General features: G+C 40.1%; 2 long non-coding RNA genes across 4 annotated transcripts in view; one reads left to right on the top strand and one right to left on the bottom strand.

The window, feature by feature from the left end:
- Positions 1-17: 17 nt before the first annotated feature.
- Positions 18-16563, top strand: part of LOC144296426 (uncharacterized) — an 85317-nt gene continuing 68771 nt past the window's right edge. For 2 of the 3 annotated variants that reach the window (XR_013363546.1, XR_013363547.1), the window contains exons 1-2: positions 18-282; positions 1270-1400. This is a non-coding gene — a long non-coding RNA (uncharacterized LOC144296426). Of the gene's footprint in view, positions 283-1269; positions 1401-2123; positions 2334-16563 lie in introns of all 3 variants that reach the window. The other variant, XR_013363545.1, reaches the window with a different exon arrangement.
- LOC144296427 (uncharacterized) overlaps positions 376-16563 on the bottom strand; it is a 45999-nt gene continuing 29811 nt past the window's right edge. Inside the window, exons 2-3 of the long non-coding RNA XR_013363548.1 lie at positions 8997-9068; positions 376-3101 (exon numbers count right to left, since the gene is read on the bottom strand). This is a non-coding gene — a long non-coding RNA (uncharacterized LOC144296427). The remainder of the gene's footprint in view (positions 3102-8996; positions 9069-16563) is intronic.

A 16563-nucleotide genomic window follows, 5' to 3' on the forward strand; every position in this document is an offset into this window, starting at 1 on the left:
TGGCATTGTGACTTCCACTCGCTCTTGTGGGCTACTTTCTCTGCTTCTGGGGACACTCAAATAGCCCTGGGAGAAGTTCATGTGGACAGAACCAGAGGCCTCCTACCAACAGCCAGAACCAATTGCCAGTCATGTGAGCAGGCCACCTTGGAAGCTGATCCTCTTGTCTTCAGATAATTGCAGACCTGGTGGGTATCTGACTGCCGTTTCATGAATGGCTCCTCTAAGTCAAATTGCCCAGCTAAGCTGCTCCCAAATTCCTGACCCAGAGAGCTACCAAAGGTAACACATGTTTATGCTTTTTTAAGCTGCTACACTTTGGTTTTGGTTTTGGTTTTTTAAAGATTTTATTTATTTATTCATGAGACACAGAGAGAGAGGCAGAGACATAGGCAGAAGGAGAAGCAGGCTCCATACAGGGAGTCTGTTGCGGGACTTGATCCTGGGACTCTGGGATCAGGCCTTGAGCTGAAGGCAGATGTGCTTAACCCCCGGAGCCACCCAGGAGTCCCTAAGCTACTACATTTTGGAGTAGTTTACTATGTATGGTTAATTTCTCAACCCAGTTAAATCATAGTGAGCTTTCCAGGCCTGAAGTAGCCAAAAGCCCATCTAATATGACTCAAAGAGAACATGGCCAGAGAACTCTAAATTGTTTTCTTTGGGTTCTATAGATATTCTGTCAAAAACAAAACAAAAGAATTCAGAAAACAAAGGATCTCTGACACATATTTTACCTGGTTTGCTAGTATCACCAACACATTGAGTATACCTCAAGAGAGAGAAAAAAAATAAATAAAACTGACATTGGAAAAGTAGTGGGAATATCTGCATTTTCATCCCTGCTCTTGGTCATCATTAAGTTATTTCTGCTCCAACCTCTCCAGGTGGCTTGAGGATCACATGAGGTAATGAAGGTGGAAGCACTCTGAACATTTCCCACACCTTACAGATACCACGTGCCACTGTTACAATCATGAGGACAAAGAGTGTGGATGTGGATTAGAATTAGAAACTGGGAAAGAAAAGGAAGAGAGTAAGAGAGAGAAATAGGTGAAAAACTGCTTATTTTCCCCCTTATTGAAAAGGCATTCTAATAAGAGAAAAATATTTTTAGTCAATTTTGAATGCTACCTTAATATTATTTGGGGATGTCTTTGTATGTAGCAAAAATATAAAATCAGACCTCCCATAGGCCGATGAGGTAGAGTTGGTATTAAGCGGATTCCTAATAATTCTGTTTCCTGGCATGCTCCTGACATCCTGCAGCATAATGCAAATGCAGCTGGCTACCCGGGTCATAGCTCCGACTAACCCATCACGCTCACTGATGTATGACTTCACCTCTCTGAATGTGTTCTCCATATCAGTCTTCCCACGAGGATCCCATACCTCAGCAGGTATATTTCATGAGTGGAGGTGTAACTGATGAATCTTCTAATTTTATAGTCTGAAACGGGATGATAAAACGCTAGATTTATAGATAGTGTTTCATTGTGCACAACACTCACGTTCCTTATTCCCATCTGGTGTGAAGAAAAGAAATTTGTTCTCCCTTTAACGTGTCATGCTGTTAAATGTATGTTGCTTAAGATCTTGAGGAGTTGAAGCATAGCTATCCACCAGCATAAAAGATATGGTGCTGTGGGCAATACTTTCATGCAAGCAGAGCTTAACCGAAGGCATTTTATTGACATTGCAGTGATTTTTTATTTTGGATGGAGAAGATAAACCTTTATGTCCTGGTTTATTAACAAAACCTGTCCTCAAATTAGGATGCGCTTTCTTAGATACACACGTGGCTGCCAATTCCCCCCTAAATTTCATGCTATGAAGTGTGCAGACTGCTCCATTGTCATAGTGTATCAGAAATTCTGCCAAAGGAGTGCATTTTCAACTGCAGCCTTAGCAAGCGGCCTTGGTGTGGCCATGCAAAATCGCTTCTTAACGGATTTCAAGCGAATGAAAATGCAAGTTTCTCCCTCCTGAAACCAGAATCAGAATTTCTGCCCTGTACCTAATAAGGACTGCCCTTATGGCTCCCCAAATTCCATAGAAAGAACACTTGTACATGCGTACTTTTATATTTAGCATGCTCTCATTAACATGTCATTTCTCTCAAGGGAGAACAATTAGGTATTCATCTCATTACAACAGAAGAGATTTACAAAGATATGAGAGTCACAAAGGAGATAAGAAAGGAAAAATAATGTGTGTTATTTGAAAAAGAATGTATGTTATCTGAAATCACTACATTTGAATAATACTGGTCTGTATATAACTAAGACCTCAAAAAAAAGAAGAAAGCAATGCAAAATGAATCTGAAAAAGTGGTGAGTGTCATAGAGCAAATCCTCTTTTTTGTGCATCATGTCAAGTAGTAGCATTTCCTACTTTATTAACATCAGCGTACATCATGTGTGTATGTGCGTGTGTATCGATACCAGTTGATACTGCTTTATGACTGTTTTACATATTATTTGACTTCTTAGCACTTTTTGTTTTGTTTTCTGGACCAACATCTTCCAGGAACCTACTTAATTTTATCTTTTTATATTGAAATGACAAGACCTTTTCTGTGTGAAAATATATGATTTGCAAACATTTTTAAAGTGTATGTGTTTAAAAATACTGTGTGTTAGGTTTTTTCCAAAATGAACGGTGGAGAAATGAAAAAAAAAAACAACCCGGCAGAGCCAGGCAGTAGGTTCGAGGCGAGAGTGCTTTTGATGGGGAGCGCTCCCGGGCGAGGTTCGGTGACCCGGAGAGGTGGCCCGAGTCAGGGAAGTCGCGCCCAGGTTGGGGAGCGCGGGGGGGTTTTAAGCCTTGTTGGCTCCGGGTCGGATCCGGGTGGGTCCCTTGCCAAATTGGGCAAAGGATCACCGTGTCCCTAGGAGACTGGCTGGGGTGGGGATAGTACAGGCGACGGGGGTGGTCCCTGGCTGGAGAGTCCTGGATGGAAAGTCTCGGCTTCCCGTGTAGGCTTCCGTTTACTGGAGACGATGTGGTGGTCATGGCTGCTTTGGCGGGAAGATCAGCCATTTTGACCCAATTTGAGATGTTGGCCGTGTTGGGTGCCCCTGTCTCTCAGCAGCCCAACGCTGTGAAATAAGCAAATTGAGGGCATGTAAATAAAACACAGTTAGGATAGAAGAGATTTTCCCCAAAGTGTAAGAGAATTTTTATCAAGATTATCATGGTAAGATTTTATTCTTGCTAGCCCATGAGCCCACGCTGCCACACGCTTTCCAGGTAAATAGTTGATGGGCTCAAGTATCACTGCATAGCTCTGACTTCCCTCACTTTGTGACAATGGAATATTTATTTAAGTACTATCTCATTTAATATAAATTATCTCATTTAAATATGACCACAATGTCCACAAGGTTGCTATTTGATAGTAGGTACAGAGATGCAAATGATGATTAAGAAACTTGATGAATAAGGTTATAAACTGAGGGAAGTGATAGTGACGTCGGTCCTTCACGGTTGGCCCTAGCTGCCCCTTCATTTCTGAGCTTGCCTTTCCCCACTTTGTCACTCCCTCAGCTCCAGCCCCTGCAATAATTCCAGTCTTGGGACGCCTGGGTGGCTCAGCGGTTAGGCCTCTGCCTTCGGCTCAGGGCGTGATCCTTGAGTCCCAGGATCAAGTCCTGCATCCGGCTCCTTGCATGGAACCTGTTTCTCCTTCTGCCTATGTCTCTGCTTCTCTCTGTGTCTCTTGTGAATATAAATACATAAAATCTTATAATAATAATAATAATAATAATAATAATAAATAATTCCAGTCTTTATAGGAACTATGCTTCTCCAGCATTTTCTGATTTTGCTCTGCTTGGTAACTCCTTACTTCTACTTTAAGGCTTGGTTCATGTCCTGTGGGACTCCTGTGGTAGTCATTGCTGGGTGCCCCATCCCTCAGGTTGTCCATGTATCTGTGTACACCACCAGCAGAGCAATATAAGAGGGATTTTTGATCCTGGAGACCAAACAAAAAACCTTTGATAGAAGAAATAAAGTATAATTCTTTTGGTGAGTTTATTATGTGGGGATAAGAGAAATACCTTTCTGTGAGGAAGTTGTGAAGTAATGCATGTATGCCTGGCTCACTTAGTACATATTCATTATCGTTATTGTTATTCATTCCAAATGTATTTCTGATCCAATGAATATTGTAATAAGTGAAACAGAACAAATTCACAGTGAGTTAATAAATGAATCCAAAAAGCTGTAGAATACAGGAAACCTACTTCTTTCCTAAATGATATCAAACAATACTGCTGTGCTTTAGTATGGAAATTACCTTTAGGTGTCTGAGATCATAAAATAATGTTAATCCTTATTGTGATAGCAACAACAATAAAACCAATGAAGACAATAAGCCCAATAGAGATTCAGTGCTTACTCTGTACCAGGCCCTACCAGGTTAAATATTTTCTGTGAGTCATCTCATTGAATTTCCACAGAAACCTCTCAAAGCAAGAGGGTTTTTTTTGTCCCCTTGGGACAGATGAAAACCACTGATTAGGAATTTCCTTGTGCAAGCTTCCATAACTGGAAAAAGTGGAATGAGAATTTGAAGGAGGTATAATTCATTGTGATTTCACCAATCTTTGGTGCACCTGGGCCTGGCCTCTGCTTCAACCCTCTATTGGAATAGCATGAAGATATTCTCTTAAATTCGTTTTTAGAAGTTAATTTCCTTCCTGCCTGCTTTTCTTTCCTTCCTTCTTTTCTTTTTTTTTTTTTTTTAATTTCAATTAGGTTTGCAATCCACTTAGAATTGATTTTTATATTTTCTATCTTAAATTCCATTTTAGAGTCTATTTTTTTTTTGTAGCTATAGGATTCTAGGTCTACAGTTTTTTTTTTTTTTTTTTTTTTTAGCACTTTAGAGATGTCATTTCATTGTCTTCTGGACAATACATAGTTGTAATTAAAAAGTCAGCCATTATTCTTATTATTGCTCTTTGAAGGTAATGAGTCTTGTCTTACAGACTTGAGTCTCAGCAGTTTTCCTATGATGTACCTCCAGTGGTTCTCTTTGTATTTATACTCCTTGACATTGATTGGCAGAGCCTCTAAAATCTTTATGTCTCTCTTCTTTTATGTCATTTGTCAGTTTTGCAAAATTCACAACCTGTCTGTCTTCACATATTGCTTCTGGCCCATTATTTCTCCTCTCTCCTTCTGACACTAATACTTGTCAGGGTTTTTTGTTTTTTGTTTGTTTGTTTTGTCTGTTTGTTTGTTTTGGTGTGTGTATGTATGTGTGTGTGTGTGTGTGTGTGTCATATGTTTCTTGCAGCTTTTTCTCTTACTTGCCATTCCTTATTTCTCTTTGTGATTTCAGTGCAGGTATTTTCTATTGATCTACTTCCAATTCACTAATTCTTCCTTGCACACTATTTAATATATTGTTTGAACCATTCATCAAAATTTTATTTTAGGTTATTTATATTTTTCATTCCTATAATTCCCATTTGGTTCTTCTTATAGATTGTGTTATCTGGTGACACCATCTTGCCCCCTATTTCCTTAACTAATAATCATTGATATTCTAAAACTCATGTCTGGTAACTCTGATTTCTGTTCACCTCAGTGTTTCAGTGTTTGTTTGTTTGTTTTTAAACTTCTCTTGCTTTTTGGTCATTTGATCTCCTTGCATATTTGGACCCTCTTCTGTTTTTACTCCACCACCACCTCCAACTTGGTTCTTGACTATTTGTTTTTCTAGCATGCCTGGGTTTTTTTTTTTTTTTTAAATAAAATTATTGTCTACTAGAAACATATACACTTGATCCACTATAAATGGAAATTTAAGTGTGTAAATACAATCCTCACTCTACTTCACTTAGCCTTCTTTCCATAATATTTTTCTGTTGTGAGTCAAACACAATTTACTTTATTCCACAATCTCTAAGTCACATATCAAGTTCCATGAGTTGTCTCTTTCTTCTTTATCTTTGAAGTGAGGTAGGTGGAACATCTCTCCATTTCCTTTTGTGGGTAAAGAAGGAAAATGTCACAACACTTCAATAATATTTTCCAATGAAACTTTCATTTCAATCTCAGATCTTTTTCTTAGCCTTAATGAACACATTTGTAAATAGTTTGGCACCTCATTTCAGAATAAAAGAGTACTAGCTACTGTCTTGTGGCCTCACATGAAACAGACAAAAAAAATTTTTTTTAAGATTTTTTTATTTATTCATGAGAGACACACAGAGAGAGGGAGAGGCAGAGACACAGGCAGAGGGAGGAGCAGGCCCCATGCAGGGAGCCCGGCGTGGGACTTGATCCTGGGTCTCCAATGATCACGCCCTGGGCCGAAGGCAGGCGCTAAACCACTGAGCCACCTGGGATGCCCCCAAATTTATTTTTTAATAACCTATTACAAATTTGAGATAATGTTATCCTTCTTCCTGATATAAAAAATATTGTTGGGGTGCCTGGGTGGCACAGCCATTTAAGCATCTGACTCTTGGTTTCAGCTTAGGTTGTGATCTCAGAGTTGGGAGATCAAGCCCTGTGTCAGGCTCTACGTTCAGCACAGAATCTGCTTCAGTTTCTCTCTCTCCCTCTCCTCCCTCCCCTCTCTCTCTTTCAAATACATAAGTAAATCTTAAAAAAATACTAATATCTATTTAAAATGTTTCATTTTAATTGTCTAAAATTGTGGCGAAACCTTAAAAATGTAAAAATTATTGGTCTGTATATGCCAATAAACTAGTTAGTCCTTGGATACTAGAAGTTTGGAGAAACATTGTCCTGAATTTGTTGTACTGAATTTATGTGGACATAACCATATAATCTACCCACTAAGAACAAAACTACCAATCTGATTCACTGTAGTCATCTGATTTTGAATATGTGGAATATATGGTGTCGGCAGAACACAATATCTAATCTCAATAGGCAATTAGAATTGAGTCTCGACCTAATTTATATTAGGATATCATCAATATGTAGAAGTCAGAAATGGCTGACACACTAGGGTAAAGGATATAAATGAGAAGTCAATAAAAGCCAGAACATGCAAAGCTCAGGGGAAAATGAGCTGATGCTCTTAAGACTTTACACATGATAAAGAGATCCCCTTTACTCTGGTGTACACAAATTATTTTACCCTTGTGTATCCTTATCACTCTTATAGTCCCTACGTCCATGGCCAAGACTAAATATATGTATTGCTAGCTACCGTTGACCTTTGAACAATGTGGGGGCGAGGGGCATCAACCTCTTGAGCAGTTGCAAATCCTCATATAATTTTTGTCTCCTGTGAAACTTAACTAATAATAGCCTACTGTTGACTGGAAGCCTTAGTAATCAGTAACATAAATAGTCAATCAACACAAATTTCGTATGTTACATGTGTTGCATATTGTATTCTTATAATAAAGTAAGTTAGAGGAAAGGAAATGTTATTAAGAAAATCTTAAGGAAGAGAAAATACATTTACAGTAGTGGACTGTATTTATCAGAAAAAAACTACATGTAAGTGGACCCACACAGTCCAAACTCATGTTGTTCAAGGCTTGATTGTTCTTCTAAATCCACCTACTCAAAATTAAATAGGAGCTGAGCAGAGCAGAGTCTGAGACTACTTAAATCCATTTAAGTGTGTGTGTATGTGCCTGTTGTGTGAGAAGGAACCCTGACCCTGTGAATCCTGATAATGACTACTTAGGGATAGAGTTATTATGATGATGATTATGGAATAAAATGCCATTTTAGCTAAACTAAGCCTTTCTCCTCTCCTACAGAGACAAAGTTCCACATTCTTTTTTGTCATCAACCTTGCTGATATCTCCCATATCTTACACTATCATCATTTTGACATTCTATCACTGCTACATGCCATTAGCATCCTGTTCCATTGCTGTCTTGGAGAATCTTGATTGCCCTGTGAATTGACCCAGCAATTATGGCCAAATGCTTTAGGAATGCTCCTGTACATTATAAACACATCAATGGGCTTGTGGATGTGATAATGATAATGATGAAATTACACTTTCTCACTTTCTGTAGCTTCCAGAGAGTCACTCACAGGGGGATGCTTCCTAGTCTAAAGTAAAACTCCTTGTTTACTAGTCCTTGCAATGTCTGGGGCCTTGGAAGCTTGAGGGATTAGAGGCCAACGGGTAATAATCTTTGCCATGGTCTTTGTTTCTGCTAATTCAGTGAGAGGCATAAGCAAAGTATTATTAGAATCCTCTAAGATTCTTACACCACATGAATTTACATAAATTATTAACATCAGAGAATTCCTTTTTCCTTGGATGAAGTTTCCCTTACTAAGGATTGTGTGTTGATCACTCTCACGAATTTGGAGGATTATAATGTGGAAATAGAGAAAAAACAGAGTCAAAATCTCTTTCTCGGGATCCCTGGGTGGCGCAGCGGTTTGGCGCCTGCCTTTGGCCCAGGGCGCAATCCTGGAGACCTGGGATCGAATCCCACGTCGGGCTCCCAGTGCATGGAGCCTGCTTCTCCCTCTGCCTGTGTCTCTGCCTCTCTCTCTCTCTCTCTCTCTCTCTCTCTCTCTGTGTGACTGTCATAAATAAATAAAAATTAAAAAAAAAATCTCTTTCTCTATCTCCCACTCCCAGAAACCATGATTGAGGTGATACTCCCACTCCTGAAAACTGACTTGTTGACTTCTCTCTGATGATATCATTACTACTCAAGCATGACCAACACCTGCGTTTGGTAATGTCTTTGGTTGAGTATGTGTTGGCAGTTTGGGGAAAGAAGACGTCAGATCCAGAAGGAATACTCCTTTTTGCTAAAGACTGATATATTTTGTGTAGGGGCTTCACTAGAGACCTAACTTGAAGTTTCATTTTAGTAAACAATATTCCTTTCTCTATTCTTTATACCACCTGTGGTCCTTCCCCACTATACACTTGATTCCTCTCAATGGTAAAAAACACACTGTAGTTGCCCTAAAATCAGCCTGTTCATGGATCCACCAAGGATCTTTTGATTTTTACCTTTGCATTTTCAGCTTTGATATTGTTACCTAGGGCAGGACTCTGGATCCCTCTGGACTATATTTTTCTCTTCTGTAAAACAATAGAGTAAGAAAGTGAGAGAGCAAAGAAAAACTTCTGACTTTTTTCTTTCATATATTATTTCATCAAACATTTAATAAGGGAGCAAGAGGTATATAAGTGAGATAGATGAGCCCACCAAAAAATATCATAGTAAAGTAGAAGAGAGAAGCTGATGAACAACAGACACTTATATAGTATGGCAAATACTGTAAGGCAATTATGATACGCTAGAGGATCATACTTCAAATAATAAATTCTGCTTAGGAAGACATTTGGGAGGGTTCCCCAAAGAATATGTCAATTAAGTGGGGTTTGAACAATGATTAGAGTTTTGTCAAGTGTGGTTGCAGGAAAGCAAATTTCATACAGAAGGGAAGGAATAAGCAAAGGTTCGTGCAAGTTTAGGGAATGATAGGCGCTCAGATTTTACTAGTTAGCATTATGGATGATGGGAAGTGGTGGTGGATGGAATGTGGAAGCATGTGGTATAAAATCACTAGAGGCATTGAATGCCATGCTAAAGAATTTAAGAGAATGGGGAAGTAAGTGTTTTTCTTCCTAGTTTTGAAAACAATATGATAGATTAAATAACAGAAACAAAGGTAATTCCTTAAAGGTGATAATTCTTGGTTGGGTGATTTTTTAGTAAAAAATAAATAAGAAGAAGTATGTATCACATTGTCTATCTTTAGTGCACCATGAACTCCGAGAGTAAGTCTCTTCTTTCAAGTGTTTGCTTCATCTGTTACTGTTTACTTTCGTTACTGGTATTTGGATTGGCTCTTGAACTATCCTGGCATTGATTCATCTTTCCAGACAGCTGCTCCTTTGAAGCATCATTGCAAGAGATGCTTTCCTACTTACCCAACAGAGTGTATACTTGTCAATCAAAATATAAATAGCACCCAAGCAACCTGCATGTCCAGAGGCTGGAGGAGAGACAGGACTGTCTCCCCACTGAAGTTCTGCCAAGTTTAGAAAGACCAGATTCTTTGTGAGCCCTCTGAGATTGTAGAGAGGGACCCCTCATGAAAACTTGCTTCTGCTGTCAGTCTTGTATACTCATCCTTTATTATTCCAATGAGAAGTTTCTGAAGGGCTTCCTAAAACTAAAAAAATTACTATACCACAGTGCTACACCTGCCTTAGGGGCAACTGAATATATCTTTCCATTGCCTTGCCTTCTTCTGTAGTAGCATTAGATTTTTTTTTTTGCTTTTCTCCTAGAACTCTATACCCTTAAATGCTCAGGCCTGAAGTTTTTTATTATTCAAATCACTGAATCTCTTTTTTAGTGACTTACAACAATGAAGGCCTCATGGGGTCTGAGGGATGACTTGTGAGGATAATCAGTGAGTGCTTTCCATTCACAGTGTCTGAATCAGACCTGTCTTACATGCCATCGGGTAGATTGATCCCAGGAGTCAATGCAAAAGCCCCAAGAGGGCTTGTGATGGTCCACTCACATTTCTTAGAATGCCTGGAAGTTTGTGAGTATGACTCTTTCTTGTCTCATACTCTCTCCCTTTTCAAGAGTGACTGACTAGCAAACAGATTTGGCAAAGCAGGAGAGACTGAGTGCCACTGTGAATAGAGTTTTTGGTTTGAATTTGTTTTCCTGTCAGGTGTTGCTGGGAGATTCATCCCCTTCAAACCACTGCCAACTATGTGAACTCCAACAATTTGGTAGGGCAAAGTAATCATTGGCAAATACAGCACAACAAATTGTTGGCTAATAGCAGAAGCTGGAGATGCCTCTGTTAATGAATCCAGCAAAGCCTTTTGTCAACTAGGTGAAAAGTCTCATCTAAACCCTGAGAAGCCAGACCTGGCACAGGGAGGGTGAGGCCAGGAAAATTGCAGAAAACAGAGGATTTGTTCTATCATTAATTGTCTTTTGGAAAGGAAACCCAGGCTTAGGGTTGATCATGAAAAACAATGATATGATTGGATGCTCAGAAATCCTAGTGCATTCAGAAATGGTAGAGAAAGAAAATATGGTAGCATCTGCCCATAGAATTTCAATCTTTCCTCATCAGTTCCTTTGACAAAGAAGAAAAGATGTCACCATAATTTAAATACGTCATTCCTTGGCTCTATCCCATAGAAATGAGGTGAACTAGGAGTTAGATGTTGTTGATATCAGTTCTCAGAATGCATTGTTGCTGTTTGATTAACTAATGCTATAGGTTTTTTCATGTGTCTTTGGGAGTATAATATCACTGTACCATATTCGAATTCTTCTGTGTTCGAATTTGTTGATATGTATTCACATACATACAGGTCAAGATTTTGGTGAACAGTATTTACTCACAGAAATTGTTAGTTACTGTTAGGGAAATTCCTATCTTTTATTCATTTATTCATTCCACCCACAAATATTTCTTGAACATTCACCATGTGTCCAGCACTGTATTAGGTGCTCAGGATATAGCTGTGAATAAAATAAGACAAAAATTCCTACCATCACGTAGCTTGTATTCTGGTGGGAGGAGACAGGTGACAAATATATAAGTAAATGTATAGTATGGTGATGATAATGTGTGTTAAAGAGGAAACTAAAGCAGAAAAAGGGGATGAGGTGTTGCAATTTTAAATAGGATAGCCAGAAGAGACCTCTGTGATAAGAAGTCATTTGCATAAAGACTTGGAGCAAGGTAAGAGTATTCTAGGCAGAGGGAAATCACAAGCAGAAAGGCCTTAAGCCTGGCATGATTTGAACAAAGGAAAGAAGGCTGGCATGGCTACAGTGATGTGAACAAGAGGTAGAGTGGTAGGTCTTGAGATGAGATTAGAAGGTTCCCTAAGAAAGGTGAGCCAGTGCTGAAACACCACACGGGCTTGGTAGCCATTCATAAGGATTTTGGTTTTTATGTAAGATAGGGGGAAGTAATGCAGGACATGACAAGGTGTGTTTTATCCTTCAGGCTGTAGGATATCAAATGAGGGTGATACAGTACAAAGTTATTGCAAGAATCTAGATGAAAGATGATGGAGGAATGGCTTATGCTAGAAGTGGTGAAGGTGGAAAGATGGAGTTGGATCTGGAGATATGCTGAAGATAGATCAATAAGCTATTGGAGTAGGCAGGCCCTGGGGAGGCAGAGCTTGGGAAAGACTCAGGGCAATTCCCCAAAGGGACATTAGTAGTCAATGCTTCTGGGGGGATGAGATATTGGTCCTTTCAGGGGCATCTGGACCAGTATCCACTACATCTGTACCTATACCTTCCAGTAAGGTAACCAGAGTTGTGACTATTACTCCCACTGTACAGATAAGAAAACCAAAGCTTAAAGAGATTAAACAGTTAATTCAAATTCCCAAGGTTGCAAGTGATGCATCTAAGTCTCAAACATATTCTGCTGTTTCCTCAACCCATAACCCATCTGCCACCTGCTTGTCACAGTTGTTCACTTACTAAGTCGAAGACCTGTTTCCATCTGCAGTGCTGAAGTACCTGCTCCTAAGTGAGCCGCTGTACTGAATCACATGCCTTCACATGTGGTCAACTTGAAGATCTTTGCCTATGAGCATGGGTATGGGCTGACACACACCCGTGTGTATCATGGGGTGTGCACCTCATCTCTTTCCATCTCCCCTTCCTCATTTCTTCCCTCCCTTCCTCCTTCCCTTTTTTCCTTCTTTTCCTTCCTTCCTTCAACTAGCTCATAATAATTATAATTACATTTTGTGCCCAGCAAAATACTAAGTGCTCTTCATGCATTTCCCATTTATACTAAAAGTATGAATACAAAAGCTAGTGCAAAAAGCTAAGTATGAGCCCTGGAGGGAGATTAGTTTGAGGTGGGGGATGTTCCCCTTTGAACATGCTCCTGCAGAGATGCCTGTGGGCCATTTAGGATGAAAGATACAAGGCTTAAGTTGAGAAAAGTCTCCGTAGAGACACAGATTTCAGAACTTCTGAATGTTCTTTTCTAAAAATGTTTCCTAAAGCTCTGACTGATAATCTAGGAGTTGGTTTCCTACTTTACCTTATCCTTCTTGTTGTTTCTGTTTTTGTGTGAGTAGAACAGGTGAGTTGAACAAAACAGAATTGCATTTAAAACCAGCATAACTTTATTTTGCTTCTCACTATTCCTTTAAACTTTAATCAGTGGAGATTTTCTTCCTCAGATGCTGGATTAAGACACTGGCAGATTTCAGCATCTGTTTATTCTTAGAAAATGTACATTCTCATAATGATTTTGGGATGCAGGCCTAGTCTGAATTTCATATGTCCAGTCCAAGGCCTTATTCCAGAAGTCTGACTTGGTTTAATGTCAAAGCATTGACCTTTTCCTGGACAGACCCAGGTCCACCTGGAAGCAGAAGGAGAATGAAGGGGCAGGACTTTCCCTCTCCCTAACATCTGTTTCCTATGATGGGAGGAGAGAAGGGGGAGATATAAGGAGATAGGATGGTTCTTACTTTGTTGGGTGGCTTCAGACCCTGGGCCTCCCAGATGGCTATGTCTGGTTCTGTCTGTGGGGCATGTTTTGGCCTCTTTCAGGTTTGGTCTTCGTGGAGGCCGAGAAAATTAAGGCCATTCTACTTTAAGTTCAGCGTTATCACAAGTACAGCCATCCCAGGCCCCTGTGAATAAGAGCTGAACTTTACCTTACTTCAGTTACAGGAAGAAAACAGCTTACAGCTTGAAGTCCTAGAAAGCCCCGTATTAGAATAAGAACAGAGTCCAAGCCAAGGGCAGGAAGCCCCTATTAGAATGAGAACAGAGCTCAATGCCCTTGAAGGTCCCATATCAGAATGTAAACAGAACTTGAGAAATTCCTCCACCCCTCCTGAAAATCCCCTAGACCAGCCTATAAAAAACCCAGCTGTAACCTACGTCGGGGTCCAAGTCCCTGCTCCGCTGTGTCGGGTACACTTGGACCCAAGCTCGAGCTTGTAAATAAATCCTCGTGTGTTTGCATCAGTGTCGGCTCCTCGGTGGTTTCTCGGATTCGCAATCTTGGGCACAAGTCTTCTCACCTGAATTGCCTTAAGAAAGAAAAAGTCGCTATTCTGGGTGGCCACTCATGACACCTTCCTCAGCTTGGGAACATTGGTTGGACCCCCATCGCCAACAAGCCTCTTTCTCCAGACATCTTCCATTGGCTGGGACAGGACCTGAGTACTCACACTGACACCAACTCCATTCGTCCTGCATGGCTCCTCCCTGGCATGGCAAAGAGTTGCAGGCCATGGTGCCTCAGCTGATATGGTTTGGAGTAGTGCTGGGGTCTGGAACTAATGGCCAAGAAAGAATTCTTGAGATGCCTTTGGTACAATTAGGTGGTTTTATTAAACATGGGGACAGGACCCCTGGGCAGAAAGAGCTACACTGGGGTTGTGAGGAGTGACTGATTATTTATGTTGGAGTAGAGGTAGGTAAGGACAGAGGGAGGTGTCTAAAAGGACTTTCATATGCTAAAGAAGACTCTCAGGATACTGGAGGCCTGGCTATTGTCAAGATAAGCTTGTTTCCCCTCTAGCAAAGCATTAAGATAATTGGGAGTTTCCTGGAGGAATGTTATAACTCCACCTATCTCAAGTATTTGTCAGTGGGATGCAGGTTATTAGGAAATTTAATTTTATTTACACTCCCTTCTGCCTTTGTTTCCCACATCCCTATGGAAGGGAGGGTGATATTAGGGCTCCAGAAAATTGAGTCTATGGGTTTCTGGAAGTTAGGTCATTAATAAAATTGCTTTTTTCTTGTAAATCACTAAGACATTTATAAACAGATGGAGACTCCTGTCCTGCAGGACTGTGATCTATGAGTTAACCATTTGTTTTTCCCTTACCTTAGTTTTAGGGCAGCCAGGAGTACCTGAGAAATGTCAATATATCCCACCCAGGAATTGAGGGTGGGGGCAGGGTTGCAGGGTGTTAGCTTGTGCTTTGCCCTCAGCTTGCCTTCTGCTCACTCTTCATCAGTCACAAGAGCAGTGCTTTGGCCCCTTCCCTGCTTGCTCAGTTTCTGCTTTCTGAGGCAGGAGTCAGGCCCCACCTGCAGTCCTCTGAAGCTTCTTCAAAGGAGAATGGAGTGCCAGTTCCTACACTTTGAAATTTCAGGGGATGCAGGGCATGCTCTTCAACGTGAAGGAGAAGCTGTGTGCTCCTTCCCCATCTCCTCTGAGGAGAATAATTCCTTGGTAAAGGAATGATGGGAAATAACCCTCCTTCCATTACATGTTTCTTTTCTGTTCCTCAGATACATGAGTAAAAATACTCCGGAGTGAGAAATAAAAGTGACATTAGGAGGTTACTTAATTAACAAGTTTGAGGGAGGTCATGAAACTTTGGAAGAATAACCCTTATGATTACCCTCAAAGAAGGATACTTGAGACAAGCTAGAGGAAGAGCAAAGGATTGAGTTTTGTCCCTTTCTCTGGTAGCCATTTCTCTCTTTACCTCAGATATCCTGTGGTGAAGTTTTGGCCCTGGCTTCCTGACTTACTATGTGCTAAGATATTCCATAGGCCATGGAGAGCCTTATGCATCAAAGGGGCAGCCAGCGATACGAGGGCCAGGGGACTGGTGTGGACCGAGGTCCTGACTCTCAGAAGGTCCTTCTCCTGTGTGTAAGTTCTGCTATTCCATAAATGTTAAGTAAAGGAAATAGGCAATTTTGTAGATAGGAAGACCATTCTCCACTGCCAAAAAAATTTGCTTATAAAATTCCACGAATTTCAGATTGCAAGTCAGAAATTTCACACCCAAAGTGAAATTGGCGAAAAGCCCAGAACTCGCCATTTTCACTTTAGATACTAAAATTCTCACGTGGATTTACTTAAAGAGTAACCAGGGTGTTAAAAATGTCCTTTAGGCTTAAGAGTTATTTACATATGATTCATTGGCATGATTGTTTACTTACCAAATGAATTCAGAGTTGGTTTTGTTATTTTGAAACTGTTCAGGAATCACATTTTTATTTATTTCTAGGACATTTTGTGATCAGAAAACATTGAGGTTCTTACAAAGAAGATGTATATAACTGATGATCTGTTGGTATACTTTCACATCTTACATATTCTTTGTAAAAATCAAATGTTACAGTGTTTTCCTCTAACTGGATGCACTAGAACCTTATTAAGTGGTCTAATCAGTTGAATCAGAATCTTGGTTTAATCCTCTCCAATTCGATATAGTAATTTAATATTTGTTGTACTTCTATAGAGGGCTATAAACTGCCTAGGATAAGCTGACACATTGTTGTCAGTTCTCCATGCTCCAGAATCTATGTATGCCCATCCATACAACCATGATCCAATAACAAATACTATTGGTCCTCATTACTTGTGGATCCTGTGTTTGCTTGCAAATTCACCTGCTCACTAAAATTTATTTGCAGCCCCCAAATCTCTATTTGCAGTGTCTTTGTGGTCATTTGCAAACATTTGAGTCAGTGAGAGGGCACATTCCCTGTTGAAGTCAAACAAGGTGACACTCTGCCTTATTGTTTCAGCTCCCATATTAAAGACAAGTATCATTTTCACATGTA

Source organism: Canis aureus, chromosome 24 (genome assembly GCF_053574225.1).
Source record: "Canis aureus isolate CA01 chromosome 24, VMU_Caureus_v.1.0, whole genome shotgun sequence".
NCBI lineage: Eukaryota > Metazoa > Chordata > Mammalia > Carnivora > Canidae > Canis > Canis aureus.